At 36.7% G+C, this 20,120-nt stretch overlaps 1 protein-coding gene and 1 pseudogene across 7 annotated transcripts in view; both read left to right on the forward strand.

Moving 5' to 3' along the window:
• Nucleotides 1–20,120, forward strand: part of ADK (adenosine kinase) — a 566,335-nt gene that overhangs the window by 381,584 nt on the left and 164,631 nt on the right. The gene's annotated exons all lie outside the window — the stretch shown is intronic.
• On the forward strand, nt 330–1,506 carry LOC101014785 (annotated as a pseudogene). Its single transcript, XR_161634.5, has one exon. The product of XR_161634.5 is annotated as a 39S ribosomal protein L35, mitochondrial pseudogene (transcript).

Raw genomic sequence — 20,120 nt, forward strand, 5'->3', positions numbered from 1 at the left:
AGACTGGCAGCACTTAAATAAGTTCTCCAGAGTTTAAGAGACAAATCTTAAAACTTTTTAAAAAGATAAATATGATTCCAAAGGGCCGGGCACGGTGGTTCACGTCTGTAATCCCAGCACTTTGGGAGGCAGAGGCAGGTGGATCACAAAGTCAGGAGATTGAGACCATCCTGGCTAACATGGTGAAACCCTGTCTCTACTTAAAATACAAAAAATTAGCCGGACACGGTGGCAGGTGCCTGTAGTCCCAGTTACTTGGGAGACTGAGGCAGGAGAATGGCGTGAACCCGGGAGACGGAGCTTGCAGTGAGCCAAGATTGCGCCACTGCACTCCAGCCTGGGCGACAGAGCGAGACTCCCTCTTAAATAAATAAATAAATAAATAAATAAATAAAATAAATATGATTCCAAAGAATGAGACTTTGGAAGTAAAGAAAGCTTAGGGAGATTGAATGCCATAAAAAAATGCTATTTGGATTTTATAGTCACAAATGATCTTAATTAAGGAGAGAATGTGGAGGGATCTTTTTAAAAAAATTGCAGAGCACACAGAAAACTCTTTAATAAGAGCTCAAATTTGGAGGATGACAAGATGGCTGCCTCTGCCTTTGCCCGTGCAGTGAGAGTAGCTTCAGTAATCTTATGGCCTCTGAATATTTTGGCATCTTCAGCCTACCGAAACTGTGTCAAAAATGCCTCTTATTTCTGCATTGTCCACTGGACGTTTTAGTCATATTCAGACACCAGTTGTTTCCTCCACTCCCAGACTTACCACATCTGAGAGAAACCTGACATGTGAGCATACTTCAGCGATCCTTAATAGAGTGGTCCTCTTGCTTCCAAGTATCTTGAAGCTGCCAGTCAGATCTCTAACATACCTCAGTATACGAAAAGGCAAGAGAAAGATTGTGAAAACTGTCATCTATAGGTTTCTTAGACTTCATTGTGGCCTTTGGAAGAGAAGGGCTGGTTATAAGAAAAAATTATGGAAAAAGGCACCTGCAAGAAAAAAGCGATTGAGGGAATTTATATTCTGCAATAAAACCCAGAGTAAACTCTTAAGATAAAATGACGACGTCCTTCTGGAAGAGGTGAAACTGGTATGCCCATGATCCTTATCAGAAGTATCATGATCGAACAAACCTGAAAGTATAGATCAGAAGTTTCACTTATTTCTCAGTTATTGAATATGTATCTTTGTGTACATATCTTTGCAAAAATGGATAAGTAAAAAACTCGATGTAAATTGTACCAATGAATATGTAAACATACAGTGACAACATTAAACTTATAAAAGTTTTAAAACTTAAAAAAAAAAAGCTCAAATCTGTAAAAGACATGTAAAAAGAAGGTGGAAAATGTATTTAGAACCAGGGAACGATGCTAAAAGTTTGGTAGAGACAAAAGAGAAAAGAATAGTCCTAAAAGTGGTTTAAGTTTGCAGCAGATGCTGATGATATCAAAACAATCTTCACTTTAAAAAAAAAAAAAAAAAAAGACTCCAAAGTACAAGCAACAAATGGAAAAAATAGATAAGTTAAACATCATCCAAATTAACAACTCTTGTGCATCAAAGGACACTATCAAGAATGTGAAAAAACAACTAGTAGAATGGGAGTTAATATTTGCAAATAATATATCTGATAAAGGATTCATATTCAGAATATTTAACACAGTAACAACTCAACAATAAGCAAACTAACAACGTAATTCAATAATGATCAAAGGAATTTAATAAACATTTATTTGAAGAAGATATGCAGATGGCCAGTAAACACGTGAAAAGATGCTCAACATAACCAGTCAAGAAGTGCAAATCAAAACCAAAATTAGATACCACTTCACACCCATCAGAATGACAATTGTTTTAAAACATGGAAACTAACAAGTATTGGTGAAGATGTGGAGAAATTGGAAACACTTGTGTATTGCTGGTGGGAATGTAAAATGGGAACGTAGAAGACAATTTGGTGGTTCCTCAAGATGTTAAACATAGAATTATTACCATATGATCTAGCAGTTCTACTTCTAGGTATATTACCCAAAATAACTGAAAGCAGGGACTCAGATCATTTTACACCAATGTCCACAGCAGCATTATTCACAATAGCTAAGATAGAGATAGAAGCAAATCAAATATTCATCAACAGATAAACAAAATTTCACGTATATATACAATGGAGTATTATTTAGCTTTAAATGAAATTTTGATACATGCTACATTAATGAATTTTGAAAATACTGTGTTAAGTAAAATAAGCCAGACACATCAGACAATTATTAGATTTTCTTAGAAGAATTCCACTTACAAGAAGTACCTAGAATAGGCAAATTCATAGAGACACACAGTAGAATAGTGGTTACCTGGGAGTAGGGTAGGGAGGAATGAGGCATTATTGTGTTATAAGTACAGAGAGCTTCTGTTTGGAATGATGAAAAAGTTCTGGAAATGGATAGTGGTGATAGTTGCGCCACACTGTGAATGTATTTAGTGCCAATGAATTGCATACTTAAAATGGAAATTTTTATCATATGTATAGTTTACCACAATTTTTTAAAAAAGATTGATTCTACAAATCAGTAAACTTAAAAGTTGGATCACAGCTTAGTATAGATTATTAAAGGAATCATTTTTCCCCACCTAGAAGAGGAAGTGGTAAAACTGTAAGCTGCTACGTGGCTGTAAGTCATGGGGCAAGAAAATCTTTTTTCTTTTGGTGCGATTATTTTTCATTTGAATTCACTTCAAGAGGTATTTATATAGTACCTAAGTACCTATTATGGCAGACCAATAAGCTGTGGATGCATAGTATATTTGAGAACATCTGTCATTACATGGATTATAGAATAATGAAGATTGGCTATAAGACAATTAGAGGTATTTTGTATGTTATTGAAGCAGTCTCAAAAGGTCTGTTGATAAATAAATCGATTTCTAGGGGCACGCCTCAGTGTTTACCCTACCTTTGCTTAAGTAAACTAACAGTGATTTAGATAAAGCTATACTTGCATATAATTCAAATGCAAATAATACAACACCTTAATACATACTAGGTAAGTTGAAGGTCAAAATCAAAATTTTTTTTAATGTTAGTAGACTCTAAATATGAGTTGAGTGATGAAATTTAATAGGGATAATAAAAATTATACCATATTTGATTACAAAAAGCAAGTAGAGTAAAATGCTTTATCCCTTTAATCTCATCATCCATTGTTTTTCTCTTTGAATACTATAGTAATAATAAGTTATCTTCAGTTTTCCAGGAAAAGAGGGACATTTTACTTCTAAAATGTGATGAAGGATAAAATATAGTTCTCAGAGAGTATACATAGGATTCTTTAATCTTCCCCCCCTCAAAAAAATAAAATATACTGTGGTTAGTATAAATGTTCAAAATGTCAAAACTCAGCTAAAACCAAACACACTTGGCTCTTATTTTCTACGTGATGTCACCTTCCTCTTGTCAGAGGATTGTACAGTAGTAATGATGATTTAAAACTTCTGATAGCCTCAGTATTAAAAAAAATATCTTGTCCACAAAGATTATTTCTTCATAGGCAATGATCAGTGATCCCTGTGAGACAGGAAATAAATAAGATAAACCTAATGATTACTCCAGCTAACTCTTTGGAGATAATTTCCAGGCAACAAAGGCCGGGCACAGTGGGTCACGCCTGTAATACCAGCACTTTGGGAGGCTGAGGCAGGTGGATCCTTTGAGGTCAGGAGTTCAAGACCAGCCTGGCCAACATGGTGAAACCCTGTCTCTACTAAAAATACAAAAAAAAGCCTGGCAGGGTGGTTATGCGCCTATAACCCCAGCTACTTGGGACTTGGGTGGCTGAGGCATGAGAATTACTTGAACCCGGGAAGCAGAGGTGGCAGTGAGCCAAAATTGTACCACTGCACTCCAGCCAGGGTGACTAAGTGAGACTCTATCTCAAAAAGAAAAAAAAGGAACTCAAGTAGAGCCTTGCAGTCTCTTTTAATGAGGAGTTGGAGCTGGAAGTTCAAGGAGTCTAAGACAGCTAGTGTTTGTAAGTTAAAAGTACCAGAGAAGAAATAGCTGAATAGAGAGAGAACACAGGACATTTGCAGAATCCCACCAAGTCTTCAGCTGAGTATGAATCAGTGGATTTTTGTGAAGAAATTAAGGAAGACCAGGAAAAGAACCACCCAAAAAGATTGTAGAGGACAGTCCTCAGTGCACATATGAGGACCTGTAACCATTCCTATCCTACTAGTCAGAGTGGATAACCTGACTAGTAATTCATGAGGTTTCAAAAAGAGTATTATAAGGAATTTTGTCTCATTAGTAGGGTAAAATTAGCTCTAGAATAGATGTTCTGGTCCCTCCTGTCAATATTATTACAATATATTTGACAACCTTTATGAAATGGACAAATTTGTTAAAAGACACAAAGTACTAAATCATACTCAAGAAGAAATAGAAAAAGTCTGTTTAGATTATTAAAGAAATTGAATTTGTAGTTAAAACCCTTGCTACAAAGAAACCTCAAAGGCGGAATTACTTCAGTGTTTAATTCTGTTTGTTTGTTTGTTTTGAGACAAGGTCTCACTCTGTCACCCAGGCTATAGTGCAATGGCACAATCATGTCTCAATGCAAGCTCAAACTCCTGGGTTCAAGTGATCCTCTCACCTCAGCCTCCCGAGCGGCTAGGGTGACAGGTGCAAACCCCACCGTGCCTGGCCAATTTTTAATTTTTGTAGAGAGGAAGTCTCATTTTGTTGCCCAGGCTGGTTTCAACCTCCTTTGCTCAAGCAAGTCCTCAGGTGCAAACCACCATGCCTAGCTAATTTTTAATTTTTATAGAGAGGAGGTCTCATTTTGTTGCCCAGACTGGTTTCAACCTCCTGCGCTCAAGCAAGTCCTCCCACCTCAGTCTCCCAAAGTGCTGGGATTAGATACTGCACTTGGCAGTGTTGAATTTTAACACAGATTTCAGAAAGATGTAATATGAATTGTATACAAACTGTCCCAAAAAATTGAAGAGGGAGAAATATACCTATCTTATTTCATGAGGTGTGTATTACCTTCATACCAAAACAAAGTATTGCAAGAAAAGACCAATATCCCTCATAAACACAGATGTAAAAATTCTTCAAATAATTTTAGCAAATCAAACCGAACAATATATTAAAAGAATAATTCGGCCAGGCGCCGTGGCTCAAGCCTGTAATCCCAGCACTTTGGGAGGCTGAGATGGGCGGATCACGAGGTCAGGAGATCCAGACCATCCTGGTGAACGTGGTGAAACCCTGTCTCTACTAAAAAATACAAAAAACTAGCCGGGCGAGGTGGCGGGTGCCTGTAGTCCTAGCTACTCAGGAGGCTGAGGCAGGAGAATGGCGTAAACCCAGGAGGCGGAGCTTGCAGTAAGCTGAGATCCAGCCACTGCACTCCAGCCTGGGTGACAGAGCGACTCCGTCTCAAAAAAAAAACAATAAATAAATAAATAAATAAAATAAAATAAAAGAATAATTCATCATGAGTAGGAGTGTAGAATTGGTTTAACATTTTAAAATCCATCAATGTAATTAAATGTATTAAGACTAAAAAGAAAATCACATGATTATCCTAAAAGCTTTTGAAAAAACCAGATATCTACTTCTGTTAAAAGCCCTCGGAGGCTGGGCATGGTGGCTCCTGCGTGCAGTCCCAATAGGGATTATTGGGAGGCAGAGGCAACCCTGTCTCTACTAAAAATACAAAAAAATTAGCTGGGCATGATGGCACACACCTGTAATCCCAGCTACGGGGAAGGCTGAGCCAGGAGAATCACTTGAACCAGGGAGACAGAGGTTGCAGTGAGCCAAGATGTGCCACTGCACTCCAGCCTGTGCAACAGAGCAAGACTTCGTCACACACACACACACACACACACACACACACATACACACACAAAAGCCCTTGGAGGCCAGGTGCAGTGGCTCACACCTGTAATCCCACCACTTTGCGGAGGCTGGGGTGGGAAGATCACTTGAGGTCAGGAGTTTGAGACCAGCCTGGCCAACACTGCAAAACCTCACCTCTACTAATAATATACAAAATAGCAGGGCATGGTGGTGGGCACCTGTAATTCCAGCTACTTCGGAGGCTGAGGCAGGAGAATCTCTTGAACCAGGGAGGCAGAAGTTGCAGTGAGCCAAGATCATGCCACCACACTCCAGCCTGGGCAACATGGTGAAACTGTGTCCAAAAAAAAAAGGCCCTCAGAATAGTAGGAGTAGAAGGGAACTTCTTTGAGTCAATAAAGAACATCCACTAGGAATATACAGCTAACATCATACCTAATGGTGAAAGATTGAATACTTTTGCCTAAGATGAGAAACAGAAAATCAAGGATATTCACTCTTTCCACTTCTATTCAACATTGTTTTGAGGGTTCTAGCTAGTGCTAACAAAGCATGAAAAACATCCAGATTTAGAAAGAAGGAAGTAAAAATGTCTCTATTATCAAAACCATGATCATCTTCATGCAAAATCTGATATAATCTTCAAAAAGCTATTAGAACTGGCTAGGCACGGTGGATCATGCCTGTAATCCTAGCACTTTGGGAGGCCAAGGCTGGTGGATCATTTGAGGTCAAGAGTTCAAGACCAGTCTGGCCAACATGGCAAAACCTCATCTCTACTAAAAATACAAAAATTAGCTGGGCATTGTGACACATGCCTGTAATCCCAGCTACCTGGGAGGCTGAGGCAGGAGAACCCAGGAGGCGGAGGTTGCAATGAGCCGAGATCATGCCCCTGCACTCCAGTCAGGGTGACAGAGCAAGACTCTGTCTCAAAAAAAAAAAAAAAAAAGCTATTAGAACTAAGTGACATAGCAAGACTGTCGCATACAGAATAAAAATTTTAAACTGAAATGTATTTTTCTACATTAGCAAGAAACAACCAGAAATTAAACATATGATTTCCAATACCATCAAAAATTATGACAAAGTATTTACTTTGGAATAAACCAGACCAAAGATGTATACACTGAACACTACAAAACATTGTTGAAAAAATTTAAGAGGACCCAAATGGGAGATATATCATGTTCATGGATTAGAAGATTCTGTATTGTTAAATATAAATTCTACTCAAAATAATCTATAGTTTAATTCAGTCAGAATTTCAGAATTTTTTTTTAAAGTCAACAAGTTGATTCTAATATTTATATGGAAAAGCACTGAACTAGAATAGCCAAACCAACGTGGATTTTAAAAACCAAATCAGAGGACCTTTACATGATTTGAAGACTTATTACAAAGCTACGGTAATCCAGACAATGTGGCATTGGTGTAATGATAGACAAATAGTCAATGGAACAGAAGGGAAAGTCCAGAAATAGACCTAAATTGATTTTTCAACAATGTTTCAGAGACTATTTTATGGAGGAAAAAAAGCAGTCTTTTTGACAAGTCATTCTGGAGCAATTAAATATCCATATCCAAAAACGCAAACTTCAACCCATGTAACAAACAACTGCACAGCTATTAGAATGTGTAAAAGTGTGACCATACTAAATATTGGTAAGGATATATGGAGCTGCTAGAATGTAAAATGGTACAACTACTTTGGAGAATGGTGTTCTTGTTTCTTACAAAGTTAAATATACATCCTCCAAATGACCTAACCTGGCTATCCCACTCTTAGATATTCACCCAGGACAGATGAAAGCATCTGTCCATGTAAAGACATACACAGGTGTTTATAGCAGCTTTATTTGTAATAGCCAAAGTCTGGAAAATAAACCAAACATCCACCAACTAGTAACTAGATAAACAAATTGTGATATTTCCATAGAATAAAACACTACTCACCTATAAAAGAATTGTACTATTGGTAAGAAATGAACCAACAGCATAGAAGAATTTTAGAATACCTATGCTGAGTGAAAGATACTATAAAGTACATTCTATATGATTCTATTTATATTCTAGAAAATGCAAACAAATTTATAGTGTTGGCAGATCCATTGTTGTCTGGGGACAGGGATATGCTATAAGGCAGTGATCACAAACGGACACAAAGAAACTTTTAGGAGCAATAGATGTGTTCCGATTGAGGTTGTGGTTGCAGAACTTTATACATATGTCAAGTTTTATCTAATTATACACTTTTAATTTGTGCAGATAATTGTATGTCAGTTATACCTCAGTAAAGCTATTAAAATGAATATAAACTTTATGATTCCATTTATATGCTTAAAAGTAGGAAACATTATTCTAGAGCCATTAAGTTCCAAAAATACATTGCTAAAATGAAGAAGGGCCAATTTCTTATTTTTTGATCACCATATATTAACCATCTTTTATTTCCATGGAAGATCCCCTTATGTTTAAGTAGCAACATCAAGGAAGAGTGTTTTGATAGTCCTGGGTTCTAATCATGACAGACAACTAAAAATTATCATACCCTACTATTGAATAGTGCTTTAAAGTTAAAAAGGGTGTTCATAAAAACCATCATGTAATCTACAAGGCAATTCCATGTTGTTTTTCTAATGCATGTAAAGTTTCAGCTTGGCTCATAGAATATATACACAATTTTTGTTAGGTAATGTTGTTAGTAGTGTTAGGAGTGTTGATCATGTTATCTATTGAGTTTCACTTCACTTTAACTTGCTTTGATAACTCACACTCTCCGTTCATCCCTGTTAAAACATAATGAATAGTACGAAGTACATGAGGGAAAACTCATGGCTATTGGGCTGCTTTCTGCTATATCACCTTACTTCTGTTCCAACAAAGTTATTTGCTTACAAAAAGTTAATTTTGTTTTTCCTAAACTTTGTGAAATTTGTGTTCATTATTTATGTAACATTATATATTCTGATGAAATATGAATGCAAGTAGAATGAGAATTAGTTTAATTAGTTAAATTTGGGTCTAAAACTAAATACATATGAGTTATTTTTAGTGTAAAAGATTAAAGGCAGTAAAAAGCTGTAGACATCTGTATTCAGGAGTGCTTCATAGGTGTCTTTATGTTTTCTCTATGCTTTAAAAAGGTTGAAACTAGGCCGGGCACCATAGCTCACACCTGTAATCCTAGCACTTTGGGAAGTTGAAGTGGGAGGATCGCTTGAGCACAGGTGTTGGAAACCAGCCTGGGCAGCATAGTTGGACCACATCTCTACAACTATATTTTTTTAATTAACCAGGCATGGTGGCACACACCTGTATTCCCCGCTACTCAGGAAGCTGAGGTGGGAGGATCATTTGCACCTGGTAGGTTGAGGCTGCAGTGAGCCACGGTCATGCAACTGCACTCTGGTCTGGGTAACAGAGTAAGACCCTGTCTAAAAATAAAATTTTTAAGAAAGCAAAATGAAAATTCATGAACTATGAATTCTAGATGTGGTTCCACAAGAAAATCTCTAGAATGTCAGTCTGTAGGCATGTTCAAAGGTTTTGACCCTTTTTTTTTTTTTTTTTTGAGACAGAGTCTTGCTCTTGTTGCCTTGGCTGGAGTGCAGTGGTGCAGTCTCAGCTCACTGCTGCCTCCACTTCCCAGGTTCAAGCAATTCTCGTGCCTCAGCCTCCTGAGTAGCTGAGACTACAGGCATGCACAATCATGCCCGGCTAATTTTTGTATTTTTAGAGGAGATGGGTTTTTGCCATATTGGCCAGGCTGATTTTGAACTCCTGGCCTCAAGTGATTTTGAACTGCCCGCCTCTGCCTCCCAACGTGCTGAGGTTACAGGTGTGAGCCACTGCACCCAGCTGACCCTATTTTAAATATTAGCAAATGATGTATCTTTATATATTAAAGTAAAATGTTTAGATTATTAAAGCTATTTTTTGTTCCCTTAATTTAAATCATCTCTCTGACTTACTTATCAACTACTTTTTCTTCCGTTTCCTCATCTGTAAATTGAGGGGATTTGCATAGAAATACTAGATAATCTTTTAAATTTTTTCTTGTAGCTTAAACGTGTTATGAAATTGATTCATTTTTTCCCACATTCTAAGATTAATACTGTTAGATTTTATTATAAATTAGTAAAGTTCCTCTTGAAATCTAAAATAATGCCTGACATTTCTTTTAGGTAGTTCTTCTTTTTTATTGAGTGTACCCTTAACTGTAGTGCCTTTTAAGCTGAATTCTCCCCATATGTGACCCCAGTATGCCTTATTTGTTAGTGAACCCAGGGGAAATGATATTTCTCTCTGAAAAATATCTGAAAATATTTGGTTAGACACATGCTGGGACAAAAAGTGAAGTATCCACAGTAATACCATTGCTATATTCTTGTGACATAACCAAATTATAATTACTAAATGATACAATTTACTTTTTTAAAATTCTGGTAAAAAACATACACAATATAAAATTTATACCATTTTAACTATTTTTAAGTGTACAAATCAGTGGCATTAAGTACATTTGCAATGTTGTGTAGCCATTGCCACTATTCCTCTCCAGAACTTTTTTTTTTAAATCAACCCAAGCAGAAGCTCTGTACCCATTAAATAATAACTCGCTATTTCCTATTTCCTCCTCCCCCCTCACCCTTCGTAACTGTTTTACTGTCTGTCTATGAAAGTGCCTGTTTTAGGTACCTCATACAAATAGGATCATACAAAAGTTGTCTGACTTAATTTCACTTAGCATAATCTTTTTAAACTTCATTCATGTTATAGTGTGTTATCAGAATTTTGTCTTGTATAAGGCTGAATAATATTTCATTGTATGTGCGAAATTTTGTTTTATTGCTTCATCTGTTGATAGACATGTAATTTGTTTCCATCTTTGATTATTATGAACAATGCTACTGTGAATGTTAATGTACAAGTATCTGTTTGAGTTCCTGCTTTTAACTCTTTTGGATATATACCTAGATGTGGAACTGTTGGATCCACAACAGGTACACCATTTTACATTCCTACCATCAATACACAAGGGTTCCAATTTCTCCACCTCCTCACCAACGCTTATTTTGCATTTAAAAAGTAATAGCCATCCTGCTGGGCATGAGGTGGCATCTCACTTTGGTTTTGATTTGTGTGGTTTACTTTCAGCCAAGGTTCAGAAATACATAGTGACAAATTTCTGTTTCTTTAATTTAAAATCTTGGGTAAGCTGTTACATTGCATTTTGTACTTTTAGATTACACATCTGAATTGATTGGTTATCCTTGTTAAAGTAGTTCCAAAATTACTGCAGTATAAAAACTCTTTAATATTATGTTGTAGTTTTAATTTGTTTCTGACATCTTCGAAGTTTGAAATTTTCCCTTCAGCAACAACCATTTGTTAGCTACACTCACACGAAATCAGCTTAATAAAGGACATTCTACACAAAGGTAATTATAATCCATTGATGCCCCTTAATGCAAGCTGCTTTGTAGTCATTATCTATCAGTAGATGACTAAAGAACTTGATTATTCTTGTTTTTCATTTTTATTAAATTAAGAAGTTTTTTTAAATTATGTCATTTTGCAAATGGTTCTTAGGAGTAATACCTTTCAAGGCTCCATAATCACTAGATAATTAACCTGCCAGGATTAAGTACACTCAACTTTGCCTCAGGATGCTTAACTCTCAAATACGGTCAATTATCTCATGATAATAACTGCTTTGTCAAGAGTTACCGCTTAATTCCACAGTGAAAAGTCAAATCACCCATACCATGCACTTTAAGATAGTTGCAATAATAAAACAGCAGTTTGAAATGGGGTAGAAGAATTCAGTTGAATTTTTTCATAGGGATAAGAATGATATGCTTTAGACAAAGCTCCCCCTCATATCTAGTATTTTGAATCTCACAAATGATTTCAATTTATAAAGATATATAGGCCGGGTGCAGTGGCTCACACCTGTAATCCCAGCACTTTGGGACGCCAAGGTGGGCAGATCACCTGAGGTCAGGAGTTCCAGACCAGCCTCGCCAGCATGGTGAAACCCCGTCTCTAGTAAAAATATAAAAATTAGCTGGGCATGGTGGCATGCGCCTGTAGTCCCAGCTACTCGGGAGGCTGAGGCAGGAGAATCCTGAGAACCCTGGAGGTGGAGGTTGCCGTAAGCCAAAATCATGCCACTGCACTCCAGCCTCGCAACAGAGCAAAACTCTGTCAAAAAAAAAAAAAAAGAGAGAGAGAATATATTGCTCTGCTTCATTAGTCCTTTTGCTGGCAATGTTCCCACATTGCAAATTTTCTTATAGGGAAAGCCATTTTGTCTATTAACCTCACAGAGGATTCAATATATTAAAAATCTCTAATATACACCAAGAAAATTGAAATTACTTTATTTACAGAGTGTTGATTTAGCTTAAAAATCTAGTTTATCAACAAGTGAATTACAAAACAGTGAACAAAATTCTGCAGTTTGTTGTGGTTGTTTTTGTTGTTGAGTAGCTTTACTCATATTTGGACAGGATGTGCCAAAAACAGAAATACTACTAGATAGATCAGGACATTTTGAAAGAAAATATAAAAATGTCTTTAGGTTTGTTGTCCATGTCTTCTAAGCCTGAGTGATGCTTGTATCTCTTTATAAGTAAACTATCATCATCTTTTTACTAAACCAGATGGGATACATTGGCTTTTTCTTCTGTTATATATTTTACTGCCATGTGGATAGGAGGAGACTTTATTGATACTTTGTTTACACTGTTAAATCCATTTTAATGTTTCTAATAGTGAATTAATAATTTGAAACCATCAATTCTTTAAACTGTAAATAACTTTGATACATGTATCTTAAGTAATTTTTCAGTTTCCATACTTCTGTAAAATAGAAGTCATTTGCTATTTTAAGATAAAAAATCTGTGTGAATCTATATGTAATTATGTACACCAAATAGTGCTATACATGCATACAACTTATTTCAGATATTCTCCTTTTGGTTAAGACACTTCTTTTTCTTTGTAAAGGTATTATTTTAATTTTTAGAACTATTTTTCTGTGCACTGGAGCACATGTTTGGGAGAAAAAAAGAAACTTTCTGTCAAGTCCATATACACAGAAAATTCTTGTTGGAATTTTTAAAAAATTTTGTCAAGTCTAATTTTTATTTAATTTATTTATTATCAGTTAGTTAGATACAGGGTCTCACTGTGTTGTCCAGGCTGTTCTCAAACTCCTGGGCTCAAGCAGTCTTCCCGCCTTGGCCTCCCTAAGGTTCTGGGATTACAGGCATGAGCGACCAAGCCTGGCCAAGTCTAATTCTTTAAAGGATGTGATTTCCAAGTATTTCCAGGGATTCAAGACTGTTACCTAGATCTGTATTCTGACAAAAGAGATGATCTTTCCTTTCTTCATATCAGAATATTTCCCCCATGAATGGAGGGAATGGGTCTGTATCTAAATTGGTAATTCTGCCCTTTAAACTATACAGAAATGCCCTGTTTCTTCCTAAGAGAGATGGAAAACACCTTTCTGAGACTGCATATAGATCTCTTTATTCCCCTTTTTCTGCTATAAGCAGTAAGAGGAGCTATATAGACAAAATATAAAGTGGTTATAAAATCATCAAGGAATTGGGAAAGAAACTTTTTCAGAGGATATACATAACCCCTTCAGAAAGAAACAAAAACTTATGGTGCTTTTTGGAAGAAATTCTGACATAGTTGTATTTTCTGAGGAGGATAATGAAATTTCAGTTAACACAGGATTGTAACTTTGTAAAATTGCTGCTCACTCCTAGATTTAACTTTCTCCCTAGGGTTTTTCTGATATATTTACTCATCTGAAAAAAGTGAGATTGACTGTAGCACAAGGGAGACTTCTAATGTCAGTGGCATGTTGTAAAGATGTGCTATGGGAAAGATTCAGAGAATGCAAAGGCTATTTAACTATGTGCTCTGCATCTCCCTGCCTTTCTACATAGCTCTCTCCTTTCTTTCTTACTCCTTATTCTCCCTCTTTATGTCAACTATATTGCCTCTCTGAAGATGAAATGCTTTTAAATCATCCCCAACCTAACATCCATCACTGGTAAAAAGCCGTCTAATTATTGTGTGTTGAGTTTTAAAAACTAAAAAAAAATTATAAGAAAATCAAGAAGAGTATTTAAATGTTTTTAATTGCAAGGAGAAAATAAATACACTCAAGAAAAACACTGTGTAATTTGAAATAGTTTGAATTATTGTGGAGATAATCATATTTTATGCAGTAATGCCTTTCTATTTTATTCACTATTTCTATTAATCTTTATTTGTTTCAGTTACTGTACTATAAATTTGTAAGTGATGATTTTGGTATTATTTGTATAGTATGCCATAATATAAAAAAATGAAAAATATTAAATACATATTTAATGTTCTTATTTAATGCCTTTAATTTTTTTTTTTTTTCTCAAGACAAGGTCTCACTCTGTCACCCAGGCTGGAGTGCAGTGATGCAATCTCGGCTCACTGCAAACTCCGCCTCCCCCAGGTTCAAGCGATTCTCAAGTCTCAGCTTTCTGCATAGCTGGGATTACAGGAATGCGCCATCACATTCGGCTAATGTTTGTATTTTTAGTAGAGATGGGGTTTTGCCATGTTGGCCAGGCTGATCTTGAACTCCAGGCCTCAAGTGATCTGCCAACCTTGGCCTCCCACGTGCTGGGGTTACAGGCATGAGACACCTCACCCAGCCAAAAATTATTGTTTATTAAAAATCATTTAATTACATTGACTTATCCTTATAAATAAAAACTGTAAATTTATATCACAGTAGAAAAAGTGCTAGACCTAACTTTAGAAAACCTGTCTTTTGACCTAGCTCTTGAGTATTTCACAGAGAAAACAGAAGCCAAGAAGCCAACATTCTGACATGAGGGAAATAATTAGCAAAATTTAAATAGGTGCCATCTATTAGTCCATGGTATTTTATCAACATTAATTTTTATTTTATTTATTTATTTATTTTGATATGGAATGTTACTCTGTCGCCCAGACTGGAATGCAGTGGCATTATCTCAGCTCACTGAAACCTCCACCTCCCGGGTTCAAGCGATTCTCCTGCCTCAGCCTCCTGAGTAGCTGGGATTACAAGCGCCTGCCACCATGCCTGGCTAATTTTTGTATTACTAGTAGAGACGGGGTTTCGCCATGTTGGCCAGGCTGATCTTGAACTCCTGGCCTCAGGTGATTTACCTGCGTTGGCCTACAAAGTGCTGGGATTACAGGCATGAGTCACTGCACTCAGCTTAACATTAATTTTTTAGTTTTGGTAATTTTAATATGGCTATATAGAAGGTTCACATTTAGTTCACATTTAGTTAGAAGGTTCAATCCTAATATCCTTTTTGACTAACCCAGATCCAGTCCAGGATGCTCACATCACATTTAGTTATCACATTTCCTTAGTCTCTTTAATCTAGAACAGTTCTTCAGTCATTGTTTGTCTTTATGACCATGACAATTTTGAAGAGTACTGACTGGTTTTTTTGTAGAATGCCCTTCGGTGTGGAGTTTCCTCATTATCAATACATTTTTGATAGGAATACCATAGAAACAGCCTGGGCAGCAGAGCAAGATGCTGTCTCTACAAAAAGTAAAATTAACCAGGCATGATGGCACATTCCTGTAGTCCCAACTACTTGGGAGGCTGAGGCAGGATGATCGCTTGAGCCCAGGAGTTTGAGGCTGCAGTGAGCCGTAATTGCAACCCTGGACTCCAGCCTGGGTTACAGAGCAAGACCCCCCCCCCCCCCCCCCCCAAAAAAAAAACCACACACAACACAGAAATGCTCTTGTGTCTTTTTTCATGCATTATATTAAGATTTTAGTACGTTTCATTACTGGTAATACTGACTTTGATCACATGGTTAAGAAAATGTTGGCCCAGTTTATTCACTTCAAAGTTACTATTTCTGGTCAGGCATAGTAGCTCACGCCTATAATCCCAGCACTCTGGGGAGCCAAGGAGGACAGATCCCTTGGGCTTAGGAATTCAAGACCAGCCTGGGCAACTTGGTGTAACCCTATCTCTACTAAATATATAAAAATTAGCTTGGTATAGTGGCATGCACCTGTAGTCCCAGCTACTTGGGAGGTTAGGTAAGAGGATCACTTGAGCCCAGAAGGTCACATGAGTGACCTTGGAAGCAAATACTCCCTCAAACACGAGATGACTGCAGCCCTGGTCTACATCTCAATTGCAGTCTTGTGAGATACTGAGTCAGAGGCACTCAGCTAAGCCATGCCTGGATTCCTTATCCACAGAAACTATGGAAATAATAAGTGTTTCTCATTTTAAGTCACGAAGTTTTGGAGCAACTTGTTATGCAGTAATAACTAATATGCTGTGAAAAACAAATTTACTAAGTAGAGCTTAATATCTGTGTACAATTCTTTTTGTCTTTAGCCTTTGTGTATGTTGTCAAAACACGAATTTTTAGTTAAAGTTAGTTCCTTTCCCCTCCAAGTATTTTAATTTTTTTTAAGTATGTGAAACATTTTTGTGGTTCTTAACATCAGAACTATATGAAAAGGTTTACTCAGAAGTGTCGCTCCTCCCTTATCCCTCATCTTCTTCATTCCCCATTCTCTCTCTATTCCTACCCTGTTTCTTCCTACCTACCCTTTATAAATAATCTCTTTAGTTTCTGGCTCACATTTCTAAATTTCTTTTAGCACAAATTAGCAGCTAAATGCATATTTTATTGTATCTTCTTTGTTACATGAAAGGTAGCACACTATAGATAGATCCTCTTTGAACTTAGCTTTTTTTCAATCAAGTATATCTTGTAAATCGTTCCATAAAAGCTCACAGAGATCTTCCTCATTTTTAATTTTATTTCTTTCTTTCTTTCTTTTTTTTTTTTTTTTTTTTAATGAGACGGAGTCTCGCTGTGTCACCCAGGCTGGAGTGCAGTGGTGCGATCTTGGCTCACTGCAACTTCCACCTCCCAGGTTCAAGGGATTCTCCTGCCTCAGCCTCCTGAGTAGCTGGGACTACGGGTGCCCGCCGCCACACCCAGCTAAGTTTTTGTATTTTTAGTAAAGTCGGGGTTTCACTGTGTTAGCCAAGCTGGTCTTGATCTCCTGACCTCATGATCTGCCTGCCTTGGTCTCCCAAAGTTCTGGGATTACAGGCGTGAGCCACCGCGCCTGGCCTATTTCATTTTTTAAAAAAACTGAGACAGGGTCTCACTGTGTTGCCCAGGCTGGTCTTGAACTCCTGGGCTCAAGCAATCCTCCTGCAATTCTTCTGCCTTGGCCTCCCGAAGTGCTGGGATTACAGACATCCAGCCACAATCATCCTCATTTTTTATAGTTGGATTTTCCCCATTGTGTGAATGTACCATATTTTATCCAATCACTCTCTTATGTATGGACATTAAGACTGTTTTGAGTCTCACACTTAAAAACAATCTTTCAATGAATAATCTTGTTCATACATATTTCTTGTGTTGCTAGAGGTATTTCTTCAGAGTAAATTCCTAGAAATGGAATTGTTGGGTCAAAGGATAAGTGCATATAGCATTTTGTTAGATGTTGCTAAATTCCTCTCCAAAATAATTAGAAATGTTTTCATTCTCAGCAGCAGTGTAGGTAAATGCCTGTTTTTAATGGGGTTATTTTAATATTTGGTTATCAATTATTTATGAAGCATTGCTATCAAATGGAATTCTAAGAGTGTAAAATTCTAGCTTTATTTCAAATACTTAGTTGCACCAGCCAACTCATTTTAGCACAGTAAAAGTAATCCAAGAACTAAAAAGTGATCATTCTTTAAGGTACAGACTTTAAAGTTTCTTTTATCTTTTTTTTTATTTTATTTTATCAGACACATTAGAGGAATATGAATTAATCCCCATTATACACTCTTTAGTTTCATTTTCTGGCCCTGTATTTTCATCTTATACTTCTCTCCTACAAGCATCTCTTCCTTTCTCCTGTACTGCCTAACTATTCATGTTTTCTTATCATCAATACTCATTTCATATATTCCCTACCTCACATTCTCCCCTCCTTTCCCTCCCTTCTCCACTCCCATTCATTTGGTTATTTTATAAATGTGATTCTGTGATCTTGTGTATATAATTATAATGCTGACATGGTTTCTCTTACACGAGAACGTGTTCCTTCACAGCAGTGACTTTCATTCTTCACTATATTCTGCCCACTTGATAGGTGGTCATTTTCTGACTGGAAATTCCAATTATGTAATCACAAGGTTAGACTTTCTGGTGACCACTTCCCATCCTGGGGCTGACAGTGAGTCGCTCCATCAGCATAACAAAGACACTTTTAACAATCAGGAAATTCCGAGGGTTTTTGAAGCTCTGTGCTAGGAATCCAGACAAGGACTCAACATATTTTTTACTATACCACTTTAAGGGTGTAATGATACCGTGTAACAACTTTATTAATAGATTACTATTTATAGAAACTTGATAAATGTGGTGGGAGGTGGTACAGAATCATGTGATATAATCTATTAAAAATGAAAGAAAACACAGATAAACAAAATTTGAAATCATAAGGGAGCAATAAGAATGACGGCCGGCCACGGTGGCTCACGCTTGTAATCCCAGCATTTTGGGAGGCTGAAGCGGGGGCAGATCACAAGGTCAAGAGATCGAGACTATCCTGGCCAACATGGTGAAACCCCTTCTCCACTAAAAATACAAAAATTAGCTGGGCATGGTGGTGAATGCTACTCAGGAGGCTGAGGCAGGAGAATCGCTTGAACCCAGGAGGTGGAGGTTGCAGTGAGCTGAGATTGTGCCACCGCACTCCAGCCTGGGGACAGAGCGAGACTCTGTCTCAAAAAAGAATGAAAACTGAGGAATTTTTTTTTCTTTTTTTTGTGACAGAGTCTTGCTCTGTTGCCAGGTTAAAATAAATTTTCAATTCTCTTCTCTTGAATATCTATCACCCAACAATGCTTTTTTCATATTGATCACTTTGCTAAAGCGAACAATTGGGGTTTCACCAAAATTGTGAAGGATATTTATTCTTCCATACTTGTGTCTGTGTTCAGGGTCATACAGATTCTACTTTTTCCTTTTTGTTTAAGGTATTCTCTTGGAGATTTATGTACTTAAATTTGACCACAATTTATTGAGAGCATATTCTGTGTCAGACACTGCACTCTGCCCTAGATATTCAGGGATTTCTAAGAAGAATGTTAACATTGCTGTTACATAGTCAGTTACTTATCACATTCTTTTCCTCTCAACTGTTTTCAAAATAGGAATCTGTAGTATGTTTTCACATATGGAGTTCAGGTCAGGCTAGGGGTCCCTGACAATGTGAATAGTTTTAAGGGCCTCAATTTGTGGTACCCTTTTACAAATTTAACAAGCCATGGACTCTAGTTTCCACCAAAAATATTTTGTTCTCATCCTCTCTGGTTTCAGTCCATAGTGTACAGAAAGAAAACTAAGGAACTTCAGCCCCAAATTGTCAAATTTTGCTACTTAAGAAACAGAAGATTTAAATCTATCATTTTGTCTTTTATTCCAGAGTTGATTGGTTTCTCCTATCTTTAACTTCTTGTCCTTGAAGGGCATTCTAGTTTTCATTTGGAAATATGACTTCTCATAGGGTTTGTGTTAGATATTTTCAGGGCCAGTTGGATATGATGTTCCCATTTCTGTTTTATTGTTAAACTATTATTCCTTTTGAGCTGTAATGAATAATTCATTCTGAGAGGCAATATATGTTTTCAGTAATTGACCTGAATAAAAGTAAATGTTAAACATGGGAGTTGTTAAGTTAATACAGTGGGTATTATTACTAATTTGTTCAAGTTAAGATAGAATTCTTAATTTGATAAATAGAATTCTTATATTACAGCATCAGTCCAATTGGATTGATTGTTCATAGAAAGATAATTTCTTACATGAGGAAAGACAGGTTTTCTTTCTCTTAGCAAGGTATTAATGCAAAAATGACCTCTTAATTTCCTACCACCTTCCAGAAGGGAAATGCTGGTTAGGAGGTAAATTCAATTTACTCTACAATCAAACTTCACATCTGTTATGCTGAAGTCAGAGTTAATCTTTCTTGTTATGTGGAACCTAGAAATACACCACCAGGAATACTGAAAAATAAACTAGCAGAAATTTTGCTTGATGCTGAGAATTTTTAGTTGACTGCAAAATGGGTGACAGTAACATAAACTTACCAAAGAATGTTGTCACAGCTCACTGGGAC

This window comes from Papio anubis, chromosome 11 (genome assembly GCF_008728515.1).
Source record: "Papio anubis isolate 15944 chromosome 11, Panubis1.0, whole genome shotgun sequence".
In the NCBI taxonomy this organism is placed as follows: domain Eukaryota; kingdom Metazoa; phylum Chordata; class Mammalia; order Primates; family Cercopithecidae; genus Papio; species Papio anubis.